General features: G+C 46.4%; 1 protein-coding gene across 4 annotated transcripts in view; it reads left to right on the top strand.

Moving 5' to 3' along the window:
- The window catches only part of FAM222A (family with sequence similarity 222 member A), a 119056-nt gene that overhangs the window by 75801 nt on the left and 22023 nt on the right, over positions 1-21232 (top strand). Inside the window, exon 2 of one of the 4 annotated variants that reach the window (XM_084820282.1) lies at positions 20598-20707. The exons of the other annotated variants lie outside the window; for them this stretch is intronic. The gene's annotated coding sequence lies outside the window, so the exon portion shown is untranslated. The remainder of the gene's footprint in view (positions 1-20597; positions 20708-21232) is intronic. 4 annotated transcript variants of the gene reach the window in all.

The raw sequence follows: 21232 nt of genomic DNA, 5'->3' as shown, positions 1-21232 counted from the left end.
ACGAGCCCCCGGACTTTCTCCTTGTCTTCGCCCTTGCAGCCTGCTTCTTCACCCACCTCTCGCTCTAGCCCAGACAACGGTGGCGGGGAGGAGGAGGAGCAGGAACTGCCGCGGCCTCCGTGCTCCCTGCGCGCTGCCTGCCAAGCAAGCAAGTGGCAGCAGAGCCGCGAAAGAGGAGGAGGAGCAAGAGCCACTGGTGGCCGTGGCGGTGAGGAGGTGGACTCACCGGGGGGGGCCTTGAGGGGTCTTGGCCAAGGACCCTCCAAAGCCTGGAGCCGGTACTTTATGCATACACGCGTGCGCACACAGCTTCCTTAGCTTAACGGCGGAATGACGTGTCCTGCATTGCAGGACCATTAGGAGGAGAAATGGAATAAATCCTATTTATGTATTATGTATGTATTAGTACGACTTTTATACTCCTTAATATCCAAAGATCTCTTGGTGGTTCACGATGCACACACACACATAAAAATACAGTATAAACTCAATGTACAAACAGTGAAAGAGCAAGAAAAAAATACATAAAAGCATTGCAACAAGACAGTCATAAAGCATATTTCTCTTTTGCTTGTGAAGGACTTTGCTTTGGGGTGGGGGGTGGGGTAGACTGTGTCTGAAATAATGTCTTGTCCCTTGGGAAGTGTCCGTAGAGCAAAAGCGGGCAGCCCCTGTGCTATCCAGCCAGGGGGATGTACCTCAAGGGACATCTTGTCCGCGTTGGTGCTTCTTGGAACTCTTTGAGTCTCGGTTGGTGGATCCCCCTGGACCTCTTGAGTGTGGAGGCCCAGGCCTTGGAGATCCAGCCTTCACAGAAGGCTTGGGAAACAGTTGACCTTGATCTCTCATTGCAGATTGTCCCAGGCCCTCATAGGCACCCAGCCTAGCCTGTTGATGAGCTGGGAATGCAACGTGCTGAGCTATCAGCCTCTCCCTACCCAGATGTCCTCTTGGTGCTGCGGTCCATGTGCCAGGGCTCGCCTATCTCTGCCCAGCTGGCCGTTTCTCCCCAGTTACCCACCCCTTTTGTTGTCAGCTGTGTGGACACAGAACTCTCAAGCTGAGCTGTGACATGGTCACCTTGACCCCAACCCTGGTGCCAGTCCCCAGTGGTGCTGCTGGCCTGACACTAGTTCAGAAAATATGAATACATCCAGTGGCAGGGTGGAGTTAATTTATTCCTTCTTCTCTTCCACCCCGCCCCAAACCCATGGATCCAGAGAAGGAATCATGACACTAACCCTGTGTCCTGGCTATACTCTTCCTTTGAGATTCAGGTTTCCAAAGATTAAACATCTTTAATTTATGTCATTTTGATTTAATAACAGACCTCTGGCTTGAGGACTCCCATTTTGGTTTAACGGGTCCTATCGTGGACTTCCCCCTCTCACCATCTCGTGCTCTGCTAGATTTCTCAGCCCACGAGGGATTCTGTCATCTGTATTCCAAGAAGCCGCGTTTTTCTCTCCCTTGGCACAAATGTCTCCAGGCCCTGTGGGAAAGCTGGCTTATCTGGAGTTCGTTTTAAGGTTACAAGGGCACTTCGCTCTTAGGTGCTGTGGAGAAAATACGTCTTTCCAATCCCCCCCATATCTTTTCCTCCTCCTCCTCCCAGCGTTTGTTTTTTGCTGACTCTTAAGTGGCGCTGTGTGCGACAGCGCTGATTCCTCATGAGGAGACAAATGCGAGGTGACATGCGTGTGTGTCTAGAGCGGTATCTGCAGTGATGCTTTGGCTGCAGATAATAAAGAGCTTGCCCGGAGGTGAGCGGATCGAGCAACTCCTCTGAAAAGCCTCTCGCTCCTTCAAGGGCCTGAGAGGGAGGAGGAAAGGGCTGCTGCTGCTGACATTTTGGCGTATGAAGCAAATGTGTTAATAGATGTGTCTGCTAGGTTGGTGTCAGGTCTCTATTCTGTTGTGCCTTGTCACGCCGGGGAAAGTTGGGTGTGTGGGGGGGATGACTTGTTCTCTGGGCACTGCAAGGCTCCCACATTCCTTGGAGGAAAATGTTGAGGAAGCTTGTTGAAGCTGTTGGCTCACCAGCAAAGCGGGGGGTGGGGGAATGGTTTATATTGTCATTTTGAAAGAATAAGCCCCTCAAGAGAACCTGCTTCCTTTCAGCCACAGGAAGTTGCCTTCTACGGAGCCAGCCCATTGGTCCATCTGGTTCATTATTATCCACACTGACTGATAGCAGTGGCTCCTCAGGGGTTCTGAGGGGGCCGTTCCCCACGATAAACCTGGGACCTTTCGCATGCAAAGCAGGTGTTCTACCATTGAGCTATGGGCCTTCCCCTTGTTTCCAAAAGCTGGAGACCTGTTCAGTTTAGTTTTAAGGGAGTTAAACCAGGACAGTGCATGCAGATGAAAAGTTGCCCAATTTTACTGCAGCTGAATTTACCTGCAAAATATGTGACTTTAAAAAATAAAATCAAAATTGTGCTTCAAAATGCAGAGAAGCCTTACAGAAATCCACATTATCATGTCAAATATGCCACAACATAAGCATTCTGTACTCTTGAGATATCTTTATCCTCTCAAAAGTTTAACCCTATTTTCATCCATGAAAGAAGCTTGCATTGCATAATCATTTTTAGAACTGGTGCACATTTTTGCTACACCTGGATTGAGAAAGAGAAGGAAAGTGAAGTCCAGATGTTTTGGACTTCAGCTCGCAACATTCCTGGCCCTTGGCCATGCTTGTTGGGGTTGATGGGAGTGGAAGTCCAAAACATCTGGAGGGCATCAAGTTGGGAAAGGCTGGTCTACTCTGCACTGATGGGTGCAGGGGTCAGGGAGTAAACCCTTGTTCCACCACTGAGCTCCTCTCCTTCCTGAACCTATGAAGTTGCCTAGTACTGAGCCAGACCCTTCTTCTGCCTAACCTGGTAGTGCCTCCAGAATTTCAGGCAGAGACAGTAATGTTCCCAGCCTTGCTATGTAGGATTTGTTGTTATACTGGCAACGAACCAGGAACCATCTGCGTGCACAGTATCTGCTCAGCCATTGAACTGTAGCCCCTCCCTCAGTGGCCAAAGTGGATGAAATGTGATCTTTTCTGGAACCTCTCAGGCATTCATCACTACCCCATATTTGGCCATTCCTACCCACTTCCTCTATGGCAGCTGAATAATATTCACCAGGCTACTGGCGGTTCCTCGACCTGCATCCTTATCCCTCTCCTCACTTTTGCCGAGCCAGGAGCCTTTGTTCATGTGTTGCAGCAGCTGCGGCTTTTTTTGAACCCTGTGGTAGTGAGCATCCAGGTAGGGTCATGTTGCTGTGGATTGGGAAAGTGACTAGCAAAAGCAGGTGTGGCACATGTGGTTTGCTTACTTGCCTGGTTTGCTTTATCCTTTTCCTCCCACCTTCTGCTTTCTTGCATAGAAATCAGTGTGTTTGTGTGGCAGGGTCTGGATTTTGAAAGTTGATCTCGGGGTGCAAGGGCCTTTGACCCTAGTGTGCGTGCTTTCTCTTCCCTTCCAAGTCCTCATGGAATATGAAGCTTCCTTTATACAGAATCAGACCCTTGGTCCGTCTAGCCCAGTATGAGGAATTATTCTGGGTTTTTATCTTGTTTTCGTTGTGGCGGGCTTTTTTTTTTCATAATACTGCTTTGGATGTGTGTGTTTTTTAATATAAAGCGATATAGAAACATTTTAAAATAAAACGACAATAAAAGTAAACTGTCTTTCCTGACTGGCAGCAGCTCTCCAGAGTCTCAGGACTCAGGACCTCAGTTACTTGAGATCGTTTTTAAGAGGAGATACTTTGGGGATGAACCTGGGGCCGCCTTCGCACAAAGCATGTGCCCTACTGCTAGGCTTGGGCCTTCCGCAATTCCTGAGATGCACTTCAAAGCTCTTCCTTATTGAGAAGACATCAAACGCGCCCTTTGAAAGCTAAGGGGCCTGCAGACCTTGGGCTGACTTCTGGGTTGCAAGGCTGGGAGCAATAGAAAACAGGCCTGGGCTTTAGCTGGAGGGCCCGGTTGTGAGTCTCCCTCTCTCCCTCCTCTCCCTCTGGTGCGAAAGGACCCTAGCAACGCGGTCGGCTGGGTGTACTCAGTGGCCATGATTTGCATTGCTTTTGGCTCATGGTGCAGATCAGCAAGATAGTCGGCAGGCAGTCGGCACTGTCTGACAGATCAGATCGCTGCTTTTGGACGGGGGAGAAAAGGAAGAGCGTGCTGGTTTATTCCCTCTTCTCGCCATTGGTGCAGTGACATTGATCATCAGATGCGCCAGTGACCTTCCCTGCCACTTCAGCGTCCATCCAGCACCACCCGTTATAGCACCTACACACGCTCTGTTTCTCTCTGAATTAAAACGCCTTCATTGCTCAGGCAGTCTCCTGAGCTTAGTGGTTTGTTGTGATATTTTCAGGCTGGGAAAGAGCAGCGCACATCCGTGTCTCCCAGCTGGCAGCCTCGCCCAAAGGTGTAACAGTCCTGACCAGCTCAGGACAACTTAATTACAATCTCTGCTCACCACTGGCGCTTGGCCCCAGGACCTTTACCTGAGAAGATGTAGGCAGGTGCATTTTCTTCACCACGGAGCTCTTGCAGTCTGTTCCCTTCCCTGCCCCCGTCTGTTTTGCTTTGCAAGTACAGCCTCTTTTATAGTTAAGAGAAACACACAATTTGCATCAGTTAGGGATGATTGGACAGCCTGGGGTCAAATCTGACCACCTAATTGGTTTGGCGTATTCTCCCTCTTTTCTCTTTTTATAACCAAAAGCCATTCCCTTTGTAAACAGGGGAGACGGGCGGTAATCGCGCTGAAGCCCAGGCCAGGTAGTTCTGCACCTCATGTCCTTTGCCTCCTGTAGCAGCAGTACAGATTGAGAGCGGAGATTATATTTTCAGTTTGTCATCTATTATTTCAGTTCTTCGGGTGTATGAAAATAAGATCTCTCCTGTCTTATCAGGAGAAGTATGTTGAAATTGTCTTTTGAGGGTTGGGGCAGAAACAGTCCTGCTGCACCCCAAATCCTCCCACATTCTTAGAGGTTCTGTATGTGGCAAATGCTTCTGCCTGTGATTCTGGGACAGGACTCGGTCTATACTAGTAAAAGCGCCACTCATCATGGGTCATGGGAATGATTCTATTTCTTTACCACTAGCTGCAGGAGGGGTTGACGCTTTTTCCTGGAGGAAACACGCAAGTGTGTTAAGCCTAGCTGCATTCACATTATCCTGGGATATAAGCACCCAACAATCACACTGAAACAAAAGCTAGCTTGCTTCATCCTCAGTGTGCAGTGTGATAATGTCATCCGTTATTCCAGATGCTGGCAATTTTGGTGGACATCCGTGAACGCTTCACCCACCTGCCCACTTTGGAGACTGGAGGTGGAGTCCCCCCCAGCCATTCTGTATAGTCCAAGCATGGCAGGGTATTCGCCACTTAGCAGGGTGCAAGCAAAGCACTGTATTCGCCAGCAACACAGCAAGGGGCAAACCAAAAAGCAGTGTAAGCGTGACCTAATCAAAGAGGCAAACCCTGCACGTCAAACAAGGCCCGTTCTAATACTTTCCCAGGGATGGTCCGGTGACAGGTAGCTCGTTAGAATATACCATCTGCTTCTCACTGTGTGCTTCTTTCTGAGCCCTGACTGGTGATATCGTGCTCTTCTGTGTACTCCAGTAGTAATAATTCCTGTTGTGGTCGGGCATGTATGTGCTCCTGGAGTTTTAATTGCTGTCAAAGTAAGGTTGTGTATGTGAAGCTTAGGAATCTGTGCTGGAGATGTAGCCATGGAATGGCTTCCTCATGATACTGTGCAGGTTTGGGGAGGGTTGGTGTTAAGAAACAGCCATGCACAGGTCCTCCCATCCCAGTGAAGGCATGAGGGAAACATCCTGTGACTTCGGCGCCTGCTTCAGGGCCATGTGGAGGTTTTTTTGGGGGGGGGTACTGGCGGCTGCCGTCCCCCTCAATTTACAAACACTGCCTTGATTCTGCAACACTTCTTAAATGAACGAGGCCTTGATTGTCAGAATCTAGACGCGCTGCTGTTCCTGTCCTGTCACCAGGCCCCTCAGGAGCCAAATCCTGAGGCAGACTGACAGCCAAGCAGAGTGGACAATTCTGTTTCAGTGGAGGCCTCCCTCCCTCCCCCCTTCGTTCCCCCTGAGGGCCTGCAATTGAAGGGGCTTCATGATTAACCCTGCCTTGTTCTCCACTTTGTAACTACTATTTGGCACATTTTTAAAGTGTACAGTTAAAAAAATCAGGGTTAATTAGAAGCCCCAGCAGCTGGGTCTTGGCGAAGAAAGCTATTGTGCGTCTGAATATAACCGGAACTGGTTTCACAGCGCGGCCTGGTTTAATTGGTAACTGTTGTGAGTCTGGGCAGGCCGGCTGCCGCCTCATGCAGGCCTAGGCGGCTTCCCAATTAGTGCCCCCCGCCCCTTCCCGGTCAGTGAGGATGTGGGATATTCGCTCCCCCCCTGCACTTTTTCAGTCTGATACATACAGTAGGCTAAAATCCAGTTGTTACCTGGGAACTGTTCCCATTAGCCCCTGGCTTCTCTGATGTCACAGAACGTTCACTACTGTTCATCAAGTAGGGAGGCAAGGAAATCCATCATCAGCTGGCCAAAATTGGGTTTGTAGGGTGGGAGGAGATCGAAATTTTGCATGCTGATTCCAAATTATGAACCAGAATCTTGGCTGCCCGTCTGTAGTGTGGCGTTTTATTATTTGGCCCAAATGTTCTCCTGTTTTGGATTTTGGCCATGGTTTTTCTCTTTCTTTGTGTAAATGACTGTTCCTGACAACTGCTTTCATTGGAAGAATATTAAACCTCCCCCCCCCCTCTTTTTTTTGATGCCATTGTTTCCTGTAACTGCTGCTGCTTTGGTGCCTCTCTGTTTTCTTTGTTGGGGCTCCTTTCTCTTTACTGTAATTCCTAATATATATATATTAAAGCATTTAGACTCCACCTTATTTACGAGTTCATGGGTATACTGCCTTCAGAGGGTTTTTACTCTTAAGGGAAGCCTAAAAATAATTTTAAATAAATAAAATGGGTGATGCCAGCCATTTGGGGATTATGGGAACATAATGTCGTATTTCAGCCAGTGATGTTTGACTACCTGGGGACATAACTGAGGGTGAACGTAGTCAATTCAGAGTGAGAGCAGCACTTTCTAAGCAGGCAAACCCTTCCAAAGCAGTTGCCTAAACACTGTCCTGGGGAGTGGGGATACTTTTCAACACTCCCAGAAAAGTTTTCTGTCCCTTTTCTGTTAGTACGCCAGCAATCTTGGGCTATTTGTGTTAGGGGAAGCTCCTATACGTCTCTTCTATGGGAGTGGTGTATGCAACTCCTTATTGGAAAGTTTAGGCCTAGGCTGTCAATTTTCAGCAGAATTCTGCTTTCTGCAAGCATGCTTACGCTACCCACTTTCTGTACCATTTTTATCTAGCATACAGAGCTAGTTACCTGTGCAGTCCACAGCCAACACCACTTGTGATGGCTTGGCACGATCCTTAACATTATAGGACTAATATTGCTGCTACAGGGCTACAGAAACTGGATTAAAGTGTGTGAGTGTCAGATGGGGGAGGGCATAAGAATTGCTTGTCTGGATCAATCGAAGGATCCATTTGATCTCCAGACGTGATCAGCCAGATGCGTCTGAGAACTTCCATATATGTAGTTCTTGCATTTAATGCTTTGTTGCATTCAGTGATTTGTAAATAAACTTGAACATAAGAAGAGCCATGCTGGATCAGACCAAGGGTCCATCTCACCCAGCATTCTGTTCACACAGAGGCCTACCAGCTGCCTGTGGGAAATTTGCAAGTAGGACATGAGTGTAATAGCACCTTTCTGCTGTGTTCCACAGTAGCTGGTGTATATAGACCTCTGACAGTGGAGGTAGCATACAGCCATCAGGACTAGTAGCCATTGATAGCCTTCTCCTCCATGAACTTATCTTCCATGAACTTGCAGTCCATAGTATGCTCTCTTGTTTACGTAGCTGTTCAGACTGGATATACCAAATTAGACCTTGACAGCCATAGATTTGCTAGGTCCGGTTGGCTCCCCTCCCCCCCCCCCCCGCAATGGCTCCATCACCCCCAATCAAGACCCAAGATTTATTTCCTATTGCAGTATTCCCAGATCCAGGCCTAAAACTGCCTTCAAGCCAGTGGGTTGGCCAATTTGTGGGAGTAAAAAAAGTTGTTTTGCTGCAGGCATAATCTCATAAGCCTCTGCAGCCTCCCTAATGGCTTCTTGGGTTGGCCTGCCTCTCCCTTGCCCCCTCTCTCCCCTCTCCACTGTACGCTCAAAGTAATATAAAAAGCCATCGGAGTATTACTGTGGGCGATGTGTTTTTCCATTTACAGTAATAAAATACTGAAGAAACAAAACAATTTAAAATTCTAATAAAATTCAAAGCAAGTCTTCAGCAGCTGAGCTGATTCAATTATTTAGCTGTTATTGAATGCAAAGCCTGGGAAATGGAACAGGTTGTAGGATGGGAAGAGAAGAAATTCTTGTTCCTTGTGGGGTTGCTAAGTTTTTTCTCTCTCCCATGCAGTAAAAAGCAAGGGAAGGAGGTGAGAAGGAGAGACAGCAATCAGCATCCGGTCAGGTGGGGTAAAATGATTTCCACTACTATATTTGCCCATGGAAAAAACTAACATAAAGAATGGACCTTTGTAATCTGGCCAGAGAGCTTTGGCTGTTGGGCATTATAGAAATACAATGAATGAATGGACCAGTCAGTTGGGCAGTTTCAGAGCTGGAACTAACAAATTCTGACAGGCCATTTTAGTCAACTATTATTTTCTCCTACCCAGCTGCCAAGTCCTGTCCTACTATGATACTGCAACAATTTTATGCACATTTTCTACACAGGTATCAGTTTAATTGGAATGGATGAAGTTATGTATTAACTTGGGCTTTTAACAGGTTAACGAGCACATGAAATTACTTTGAAAAAGCAAATTTAGAACTGTGCCTTAGTTCATGTTTTAGTTGTTTTCCTCTCTCATTTTAAAGACTGATCTCCCCCCAACTAGTTAATGTATTTTTAAAATTAAAATCCCAAATATTATATGACATTTATATTTTGGGGTACAAAACGCAAAATGTGAGGGAATAATGGATTTTGGCCAGTAAGATACCTATTTTGATTCCCTGACCAAGCAGTTTTACTGCAAACATGAAGGAGTAATGACAGTTTTTTCAAGAAACGGGAGGCCTTTAAGTTGTCAAAGAAGGCTTCTATACACTTGTCTACTTCTCAGGTGTATTTGTTCAAATTAGACTACTGAAGTGCTCTGCTCTGCTCTCCTCTTATTTATTTATTTATTTATTTATTTATTTATTTATTTTATTCAGGCTTCATGATGAAAGTAGATTGTTGGCATGTAAGCTCTGTCATTTAGTGTTCTCAGAATGGTCCGAAAAGTTTAATGTTTAAAAAATTGAATAAAGAAAGCCATTTAAAATGGAAGGGGTGTGTGTGGAATTTGCTGTATTCCAATGAGAACACTTCCTAATTGCCAACTTTTCTACAAACTAAGATTGCAGTCCTGTGCACACTTAAATGGGAGTAAGCTCTGTTGTAATCAGTGGGGGTTACTTCTGAGTAAACATGCATAGGATCAGGCTGTAAAGAATGTGGAAACACCAAAGCTGAAACTTTAGAACAACACTAAAACAACAACATTGTGATGATACTGTGCATGTTTACTCAAAAGTCAGTTTCACTCATTTCAGTGGGACTTACTCCCTAGTAAGTGTGCAAACAATTGCAACCTAAATCGGTTCACAAAAGCAGAAATGGAACACATCACATGCAACCGGAATCACGCGGATCTAGTTGCTTTGCATCCAGGTTAATCACAGGTTAAACTTTTATTGGGGAAGAACCATACAGAGCAGCTAGGTTATACTAGGTTCATCCATCTCAACTCAGTATTGTTTACACTTAGCAGCAGTGGCTTGCCAGGCCTCAGGGAGGGGGTCTTTCCTGGTCCTACCTGGAGATGGCGGGGATTGAACCTGGGGCCTTTTCCAAGCAAAGCTGGTGCTTTCCCTGCTACAGCCTCCCACCAGTTCACCTTTCTTCCGCCCAGAGCATACACTTGACAGAGTTCATCTGCCCTGAGGACTCCGGGGGAAAGAATCCATTTCTGAAACCCCTCTGGCCAAATGCCCCTTGCACTGTTGTGCTGCCTGGGAACCTTGCTTGTGTGGAAGGAAGCGGCCTGGGGGCTCTCGACCTGAGCAGATGGTGCCGTGGATCATGAGCAGCACCTGGCGCCCAGACCAGAGAAGGGGCTTTGCCGTGACGCTGCTGACAGCTCGAGTTGCGAGGGGTGAGGGAAAGGCCAGGCTGGTGCTAGCAACTGGCGGTATGTCAAGGCAAGGCTGCCTTTGCATGATGGGTGACGGGGTGATTGGGGAGAGTAATTATGGCCTGTTAGAAAGCAGTAATTACTGCAAGGAGGGAAAGGCGCTTGCCAGTGGAGTGCAGAAGCACGCCAGGAACCCTCTCGGAAATTGGTAGCTCTGTAATTTTCCCGGCGGGGGTTCACTGCGTCACCCTGAGATGTGACAACACATAGAATTTGCGGCTTGTCATATCCAGTCCTACTGGTGTTCAGGCAGTGACAAAGTCTCTCTTTCTGTCTCTGTCTCTCTCTGATCCGTGAGTGAGGTTTCTGTGTCTGTTTGGTACATTTCTGTGCTTGGGTTATAGTGCGCTTCGTAGACCATAATCCAGCACAGCTTCAGCCGGGGTTGCATATGCACTATGATTCCAAAGGAGCACAAAAAGGGTGCCCAATGTGGCATGGGCAGAACTGAGCTTCTGAAGGATTGCTACTTTGGTTTAAAAATAACAAGCAAGTAACTAGTCTTTGTGACTGAGAAGATAGGCATGTGCATCAGTGGGCAGTGCGTAGGGCCATGTCTGAAGCCAGACACGTGGTGTTGAGTAAGATTACCCATGTTCAAAAGGATGCACATTCAGTGCCCTGTTTATCACCATGTTCTCCCCACACCCACACACACCCTTGCGATGACTAGCAAAAGCACGCTAAATTATGCATAATAGTAAGAATTGTGGAATAAATTATGCAGAATTAGAGGAATTATGCACATTTGCATAATTTATACAGGTCACAAGGTTCAGCTTTTCTTAGCCCAGAATTTGGATGGCCTGGGAGAGTAGAATTTTAATAGTTTTTAGCCTGGACAGCACACAGTCCTGGCTGAAATCCCATTGAAATCGACTGGGATTAAAGACTGCATAACCTTGCACCGAGCTGCATTGTTCACACTCCTAAGAGACGGAAGGAAAGAGAAGACTGTCTACTCAGCCAGAATTATACAGCCTCCAGGCCTTCTTCCCACACAATATCCTTCACAATCCAGACCACCAACAGGGAGCAGATGCACCACGGAATGGTGGCTGCAGAGCAAGTGACATCAGACAGCTCGTTCAGGGGAGCCAGATACCTCATTTGTCAGGACACCCTGCGTCGAGCATGAGGAGCCAGCCAGGCAGACTGGGCTTGTCCCACACTTCCTCCCATGCCCACGTCGTGGTAGGGGGTGTGACTCGCCTGCACGTCCGGTCCCTGCTTGAGACAAAGTGGCCAAAGCCACTTTCGTGAGTGCTGGGGGAAAGTGCTGGGGAGAGGTAGCTGCTCTTCGTTGATCTAAGGTGCTCCAGAGCATTGAAATAGTACAGGCAGCTCCTCCAGAGACCCCTAGGGCCATCTCCTTTGCCTTGCTGCATTACTCCGCTCACCCCACAAACACACCTTTCTCTAGAGCAGAGCCCTTTCTGGCAGCCCTCTTGCCGGGAGCCCTTTTCATCAGGGATTCTCCAAGTGTCACCAGCTAATTAATGTCACATTAATTGAGTATTTGCAATGCTGCCACCTCCAAGGGCAGTGGTGCTGTCATGAAGGGGAATGCGGACGTGCTGCTGGCTGGGGCATGATTTGAGCAGCCACCGGACTCTTGTCACCCCCAGGTCTCCGCGGCTGTGCTACAGGGCATCGTCTCCACCCAGGCACTGCCCTTGGCAAATCCAGGGTGTGACAGGCCAACCGGGGGGCGGGGGGGCAGGAGATCATAGTGAAAGTCACTCCATAAGTGCTGGGACAAAGGCCCCCCCTCTGCTTGGCTCTCAGCAACAAGGATAGCAGAAGGCTGCCTAGAGCTGCTGCTGCTGCTGCACACGGCATTTATTCCGCATTGGGTGCTCCGTGGAACACAGCCCTTGAGGATGGGTAGGCAGTGCTGTGTGTGTTCCACCAGCCCAGAGAAGGCAGAGGACAGAATTCAACGAGCAGAAGAGAATCGGCTTCCTCCTTTCCTTTTTGCTCGGAAGAAAGTTTCTGGTCCTCAGTGGTTGTGAAAAGTCTGCTTGAAAGTGCACGGGCAACGCCTGCTAAAATCTAAGTCAGGGAGAGAGCCTAGTAAGAATCCTGGCGGTCAGGGACGGGGTGAAGGGTTCGTGCCTTGTGTGGCTCTTCCTCATGGCGGCGGCAGCTATTCCTTATTTTTATTGATATTGCTGCCTTGGTATGCAGGGCACTTTGCAGGAACAAGACAGGTGCCTGTCCCAAGGACATTGCAGTCTGAAATTTGACATTTTGTGGTCAGTTCAGTGGCACGTGCTTAGGATTAGTCATAATAGGGCATGAGGACTAGGGGATTCAGAGGGAAGGTGAGCTTTGAGGAGGAATTTTGAAGGATGACAGAGAAAGAGAAGGTGGCATTGTGTGGTGGTAGTTTCAGGTGTGAGGGTCAGCAAGGAAGGACTTCTTTTGACAGCTGAAGGTGATGGAACTGGAGGACCAGAATGGAATGGAAATAGGAATATTGAAGAGGTAGCTGAACCAAGCTGCGGCCAGGCTGACCTTCCATGACTTGGTGGTGGTCTTTTTGGGATGAAGGGGTTGGCTTTAGTCCTCTGGGCAGTGGCTGGTCTCATACTGTTCCCTGCCGCCACCACGGTCGCAGCCACAGAGGCATTGTACCTCTGAATGCTTGGGACAGGCCGCAGGAGGCATCTCTTGCCCTCACGTCCTCCTTTGGGGCTTCCAAAGAGGTATCTGGCTGGCCGCTGTGGGAACAGAATTCTGGCCTAGATGGATCTTTGGTCTGATCCAGCTGGGCTGCTCTTCTCTTGAGGTTACCAACCTCTGCAGAGAGCTGCTTCAGGGACAGAGGCAGGGAGAAGGGTCCTCGCAGCTGTGAGACCGTTCCAGTTCTGCCAGCCAACCCATGGCATGTCCATTTGTTTTTAAATGATTGGCTTAGCTGGGCTTTGGGGGCAGAACATTGACGAGGTATTGACTGCTGGGCTGGATGTCCTGAGCTATATTTGTCGTTCTCACATCTGATTAGCCAGTAGTCCATGCAGCTGGGCCAGGGTGAAGATGCCGAGGCCTCTTTTTCCTGCCTGCTTAGACAGATGCACACTCCTCCAAAGACTTTGAGTAGATTTGGTTCTGTTCACAACTAAGGCGGGTCTATCTCGCCTTTCCAAGAGTGGCTGGCCAAATACTTCTGGGAAGCCCACAAGCAGGGCAGGAAGGTGACGATTATCCCATTGTTTGTCCTCAGTATCTGGGCATTAAGAAGCACACTGCATCTGAGCACAGAGAACTTGTTTAGCTATCGTGGCAAAGGCCAGCAAATTAGGCTGCCCCTTCCCTGGAATAGGTCTGTGTCTCCTCTTTTAGCTGGGAAGGGAAATGTCTCTGCTCACAAACGGCGAGGAAGCTGCAGCATCTGGTGTTCTAAGCGTACCTCCCTTGCAACCCCCAAGGCATGATCCATTCTTATAGCTGCTGATAGATCTGATCACAGTGCATTAGACCACAGGAAGACATTGATTCCAGGATCCTGCTTTTGACAGCAGCCAGCCAGGTGCTTCTGTGAAGTTGTTAGGCCGCAACCTTAACCTGTATGGATGTAGCTTGGTCACAATTACTCATGCTCTAGTAAACTCCCGTTTTAGGCTATTTCAATCCGTTGTGCATCAAGCTGCTTTTAGAAATGGTTCATAAACTGCAGTTGGCCCCAAATAAGACTACAAGATTATTTGCTGAGTATCTTTATTTATTTAAAATTATTTTTAGGCTGCCTTAAAGGATGGAACTCTCTCAAGGTGGTGTAGAAGATAAAAGCCAAAAACACCGATTACCAAGAAAAAGCAATAAAAAAACAGAAGTTACCAATAAAACCAAACATGTCTTGATCACATTATGCCTGGGCTTTGTCAGCTGCACAGGCTCCCTATCTATTTCCATTCCCAATTTAAGTGCTTGCTTAACCTTTAAAGTCCTAAATGGCTTGGGACTGAAAGACCACCTTTGCCCATATGTACCCCAGACCTTGTTCGGAAGCCTGTCTCCAAGTTCCTCTGCTGAGCAAAGCAAAGTGGGTTATCACTAGAGGGAGAGAGGACCTTTTTGATAATGATACCCCAGTAATGGAACAACGTTCCCAGAGAGGTTTGCCTGGCACCATCATTATGGTCTTTTTAGCACAGTTAAAGACCTTTTTATTCACCCCACCCTTTTAAATAACTTACATTTTAAAGTTTTAATAGTTCCTATTGTTTCTTTTTATACTGTATGTTAATGTTATATTTGCTTTGTGAGAGAACTTGTATTTGGGGGGCAAATACAGTAAAAAATGTAAACAATATTATTTGTTCTATACAAACACATAATAAATGTTTACTACCATATATATATATATATAGGGGCCGCGGTGGCTTAGTGGTTAAGACGCTGAACTGCAGACTGGAAGGTTGGCAGGTCAGCGGTTCGAGACCCGAGTGCCGTGTGACGGAGTGAGCTCCCGTCTTCAGTCCCAGCTTCTGCCAACCTAGCAGTTCGAAAGCAAGAAATTGCAAGTAGATAAATAGGTGCCGCCTCGGCGGGAAAGGTAGCAGCGTTCCGTGCACCTCGGTGTTCAGTCATGCCGGCCACATGACCACGGAAGCGTCTTCGGACAGCGCTGGCTCTTCAGCTTAGAAACGGGGATGAGCACTGCACCCTAGAGTCAGACATGACTGGTTGGGGACACCTTTACCTTTTTTTTATGTATATATATATATGTATATGTATATATATATGTATATGTATATGGTGGCTTGAGACCACAATACCTGATGGAGTGCCTCTCCCAGCACGAACCTACCTGTACACTATGCTCAACATCTAAGGCCTTCCTGCGGCTGCTTACACTGAGGGAAGCTCAGAAGACAGAGACAAGGGAGAGGGCCTTGGTGGTGGCCCCCAAATTATGGAATGATCTCCCTGATGAGGCCTGCCTGGCACCAACATTGTTATCTTTTTGGTGCCAGGCTAAGACCTTTCTCTTCTCCCAGGCATTCGGCAGTATATGATACGTTTTAATTGATCCTGGAATGTCTTGTGGTTATGGTTGTTTGCTTATGTTCGTTTGAAGTTGTTTTAGATATATGTTTCTTTTGTGTATATTGTCTGTTCATGTGTATTTATGTTAATGGTTTTTAATCTCTGTATATTGTATTTTTAACGTTTTTAATTTTTGTAAACCACCCAGAGAGCTTTGGCTATTGGGAGGTATAGAAATGTAATTAATTAATAATATTTATTTATTTATTTGAAGTATTTTTATGCCCCTCCTCAGCCAAATAGGCTCCCGGAGCAGATTACAAAGAATCAATAAAGGAAGGCAGTCCCTGCCTGCAGGCTTTGCTTCTCAAAAGACACAACACGGGCAAGAAAAAAGGAATGGGGAGGGAAGAGGGGGGGAAATTAAATCTTTCAGCAGGGCTGGTGTGATTTATTTATTTATTTGCAACATTTATCTACTGCTCCACATCCCAAAGATAAGAAGATAAAAGAATAAAACTCCATTTTAAAAATTATTATTTTAAAAAACAGAATGCCGATAAAAACCGTGGCTGCTTAGTCAAGGACGGCTTCTTGAAATAAAGTGGTTTTCAGGAGGTGCTGGGAACAACACAGAGTTGGTGCCTGCTTAACCTCCAGAGGCAGGGTGCTCCATAGAAAGGAGCCACCACACTGAAGACTCTTCTCTGGGTAGACCAGTTGGGCCATAGGTCCATGCGGAATGGCCTCAATTCTCCCTCTCCTCTCCCTCGGCGCAGCCTGCTGGAATTAATATAAATAGATAGATAGATAGTGGCGTGAGGGCAATACCCCTGCTCCCCTGTTTGAGCCTGCCTAGCACTTGCTCTTTCAGACGTATACTGCTTGTGAATGTGGAGGTTTCATAGCTGTCACAACTAACAGCTATTGGTAGATCACCTTCTCTAAAGACTGTCCCTTCAGATCCTGGAGGAGCTGACTGTGTAAAAGAGGCCATGGGTTTGGTGGACCCTGGCTGCCACATCCTCCAGTGGTGCATGAGACATTTCTGACCCTGTTGGTTTCATGTTTTGCCCTCTTTTGGGCCTGTCGCTCTTCTACAATCAGTTGTTCCACCTCTGTATAAGCACAGATGGGGTGAACTTTTATTTTTAGCTCTCTAGATGAGAACGGATGAGCATTTTCCCCATTTGGGTCTTTTGTCTTGTTCGTTGTGATAACAGAACAGAAATGGCAGCATTCTTAACCTCGAAACAACAGGATGTACCACCAGCGTGCATGCAAAATGTGTGTTTGTACAAGTGTGTTTCACTTGAGCAACTGCTTCCCTTGTCCATTAATCGCAGACTTCCATTAAAACCCTCTGCAGCAGTCATTTAAAAAGCAAGGCGGATGGGTTCACCGTCCATTTCCCCATTACATTAATGTTATGGGCTTTTTACAGGTGTCTTAAATAGACATTGTTATTAACGAGTCTATTAAGTCAATTAAAATCCAGTCCTTTGAGCTGGATTTAATGCAGCCACTGGGAGAGGGGAGAGAATGAGAGACTGAAGGTGGTTTGGGGTTTCTTCCGTGGCATGGGAACACTCAGGCTTTTAGAATTTGACAGCTGATTTCCACCCCAAAGAGGTGTAAGGGTAGCCCTTTGCGGGGGGCGGGGCGTTGGCCTTCGCTTGAAGCTGAAGAAGGCAGAATATTCCTTGGGGGTAGAGCTAAGCCCCTGTGGAATTTTAAGAAGAGTTCAGAAGAATATGACACAGTGTTAGGAATTTCTGTACTTAAAGGAGTGAAATGCAAGTTTTTGTAAGAGTGGCTTTCTCAACATGGGGACCTTTGCTGTCTCCACTGCTCTTGGCAGCAACAGGGCCTTTTATGTAGCAGCACCCTGGTTGTGGAACTCCCTCCCCACAGAGGTTAGGTTGGCTCCCTAGTTCTTGGTGTTTGGACAGCATAAAAATGATACTGTTTTGCCCAGCTTTCAGTGTATGATGCTGCTCCTTGATTTTAGAGGTTTCTGCAGTTTTATTATAACACCTGTATTTTATCTACCTTTGTGTTAGCTTTTTGCATTTTATCTTTTTAAGGTTTTGTTGTAGATTGCCTTGAATGCTCACAAATGGAGAGGCAATTAAATACATTAAATAATTCGTAGACTTTCAAGTCGATTTTGGGACGCATGTGAATAACAGATTATAGACCTGCTTTAAAAAAATTAGGCTGAGATTGTCCGGATGCTGAAATATGTTCTCCACTTCTACACCTTTTCAGAAAGCATATGCTAGGGATCATGGAGTCTGCACAGCTCTCCCTTGGGCAGTGGAGTGGCAACCTGAAGGGACCATGTCCCTCTACACTCTGCTTATGCAGCCCTTTCCCCTCCCAACCACCTTTGCACTTTTGTTGGGAGAATGGGTGGCCCCCTAAACCCCCAGAAAGGTTTTGTGTGCTGTTCTTACAAGGCTCAGTGGCAACTGTCTCCTCTCCTTCCATCTCCCTTTCAGAGGCAGCCTTTTCAAACACCTAATTTATTCCATCTATTAGATAGATTTTGTAGATTTAATCATGTTCACAGTTGGTGGCTCATTGGATACTCAAGATAAACTCCAAATGAAAGTATAATGGGAACGACAAATGAGTTTTCACACCAGAAATAGCAGAAACTTGCTCAAGAAAGGAGTTTGAGAGGAGCAAAATACATATAATTTCTTTCCCCCTCCCTCCCTTCTCTCCTTGGAGCTGCCTTTTGCTGACTACAGTAGGTTACCACAGTTAATTTCGCCAGTTTTGTTCATCTGTAAAATTGCATAAAACTGACATTTTTTGTGCTCATTATAAGAAGTGCTGATTTATAGCTGGTAAATGGAATTTTTTCCCTACTTTTTTTTTTTTTTTGGTGAAGCTCTCATAGTGGTGTAAAGCACCCATGAAATTGCTTGTATAATGTAGTTTAAATCCAATCTCTGAGAGAGAATCCCTCTCCCCCCCCCCCCCAACTTGGGTAAAGAGACATTTCCACTCTCGACACCGAGCTTATTTGGGCTCTTACAGAAGCAACCTCACAGTTAGACTACTGTAATGTGCTCTGTGTGGGGCTGCCCTTGTGCCTGGTTCAGAAGTTGCAGCTCGTGGAGAATGCAGCAGCTGGGACACTCAGTGGAGCATCTGGCTAGACACATACTACACCTGGGCTAGAAGAACATGTTCAAGGTTCTGGTGTTGACATACAAAGTCCTGAATAACTCAGGACCAGGATACATAGCAGACCGCCTGCCCTTATATATACCCAACCAGCCCGTATGATCTTCAGAGGCAGGTTTGTTGGCAATTCCATTACCAACAGAATGTTGCCAGGTTGTGGCACGTCAGTGGGCCTTCTCAGGAGCAGCACCCACCCTCTGGAACACTCCTGCGTGTGGTTCAAAAGGCAGAAATTATGCCATGCTTCAAATGCCTGTTCAAACCATATTTATTTGCACAGGCTTTCCCTGGCCTGTAAAGAACTATGAGGCTGCCCTGTTTTATTGTGGTCTTGCTGTAATATTTTTAATTATTATTTTATATTTTTATTTTATTTTATGTTGTTTTTATATTCTGTTTTATATGCTTGTTAATTCTATTATATATGCATGTTAATGCGTGTTAACATGCATATAGGCATGTTAATGTGAACCGCTCAGATTTCATTTTATTACGTGGTGTAGAAATATTATAAACAAACATTGTAAAAGGGGGGTTAGGAGGTCTTTATGATCTGCTCGGATCCAGTTCAGAAGACAGAAAACAGATTTATTTTTTCTAATGATTTAGACAAATTGACGGAAGAGTGATTGACTGATACTAGCTAGTATAGCTCCATGTTGAGTGGCAGTGTACCTCTGAGTACCAGGTGCTGAGGATACATGATGGGGGATGGCCATTGCTTCATGCCACGGTTCTCAGCTTTCCAGGTCTGTTGCAAAAAGGATATTTGGAGTACAAAGACCTGGTTTGCACGTGATGGCGGCAAATCATGAGTAAATTCCATGGCCATTTTGAATATTTGGGCAGATCAGGGGCTGCTATGTGACATCTTGACCCAGACAGTATAGGTTAATTGTGGATTAAACAACCTACAGATAACCTACAACTAGTAGTTAGGTTAACTGTGGGTTGTTTAACCCATGATTAACCTAAAGTGTCTAGTTTCAGACGTCACTTTGCAACCCCCCATCAGCCCAAATATTAAAAAAGGCTGCGGCACACGATTGGCATGCGCCTGGCACACGCTGCAGCAAATCATTGGTTAATGAAACCATGATTTGCCACCACTGTGTGTGAACAGACCCATAGACTTTGGCCTGGTTATGCTGAATCTGAACAGAGGCACCTCTAGTCTAGAATTCTGTTTGTACAGTGACCAACCAGCTGCTTGTGGGAAACCCACAAGCAGGACAGGAGGGCAACAGCACCCTCCTGCTCATGTGGCCCAACAGATGATGTACATAGGCACACTGCCTCTGATACTGGAGGCAGCATATGGCCATCAGGACTAGCAGCCATTGATAGTCATATTTTCCATGAAATTATTTAATCCCCTTTTAAAGCCATCCAAGTTGGTGGCCGTAGCTACATCTCATGGATGCAAATTCCATAGTTTAACTATGTGCTGTGTGAAGAAGTGCTTCCTTGTGTTCTTACGTGAAGAAGGACATTAATGCAAGAACCATTGACTCCAAATGTGTGCTAGAAATCGGGAAGGTATTTAATCTGCAATCCTAAACGGGCAAGTTCTCTACCTTGAACTGCTGGCTCTCAGGCCAGAAGAGGGACCATAGCTCACCACTTTTGCATGCAGAAGGTTCCAGGTTCAATCCTTGGCATCTCCAGTTTAAGAGGTTCTCTGGTAGTGGGGGGTTGTGAAGACAGCTGCTGTCTGGAGATCAGTCTGGATTGATCAATCTGGACCAGTCTGGAGATAGTCTGGATTGAAGTAGCTGTCGCACTGCACCCAATTTGAGCACACAGAGCTAAGGTATGTGCTTCTTTGGACCACACAGATGTGTTAATGGTGCAGGACCATCTCCCTGGATTGCTTGAGAATAAAGAAACTCAGTGGCTTAAAGTGAGGTAAATTTTGTAGCATTCACTGGTCTTATTAGAGTGTGTGCTAAATGGTTGAAGATCTAAATGGCCTCGTCTGCCCTTTTGGCATTCCATGTGGCTCTCTTGTCATAGGATCATGCTCTTGGACAGTGGAGTGGCAACCTGACAGAAGGTCAAGACGGCAGAAGTAGGATTGCGTAACTGCTTGTTTCTATAAATATTGCCTTATCCCATAGAGCTGAGTAGGTTTCTCCTTATTTGTTTCTCCTTATCATAAGTGTTGCTATATAGTGCTGTTAGCTGTGCAGAGAACTCTCTAGTGACCCCTAGAGATGAATACGAGTATTATAACTCAGTTTGCTTAAAACCTCCAGATCAAATGGCACCCATGTGTTCCAGTCTATGTACACTGGATACAAAGGATCTGAAATGGTCCAGATGGTGCATTTGTTTGACTGACTGAGGGTCAAACTAAATGTGATGACATTGATAGGATTAGCAATTGCATGAAATAGTTCCTTTAAAGTAAATATCAGGCGAGGGGGCAGAAATCTGGATCAGGTCCCTGGCACAAACTGGCACAAAGAGTTAAAGGCCTCCTACCCCACCACCAGGGCCCCAATCCAGATCTCATACACATGATGTGCCAGCTCTTTCACCTTTTAAGAAATTGACGCAATTGCTGATTGCACGAATAATGTCTATGTCTAGCTGTGTTAGGAAGAATAGGGGAGCATACCTCTGAGTTTCTGCTTCAGTAAAGAGTC

Source organism: Heloderma suspectum, chromosome 13, assembly GCF_057233095.1.
Source record: "Heloderma suspectum isolate Gila_16-S chromosome 13, 16-S_ref, whole genome shotgun sequence".
NCBI lineage: Eukaryota > Metazoa > Chordata > Lepidosauria > Squamata > Helodermatidae > Heloderma > Heloderma suspectum.
The sequence above is the reverse complement of the archived record's forward strand: the minus strand, read 5'-3'. Positions and strand labels throughout refer to the sequence as shown.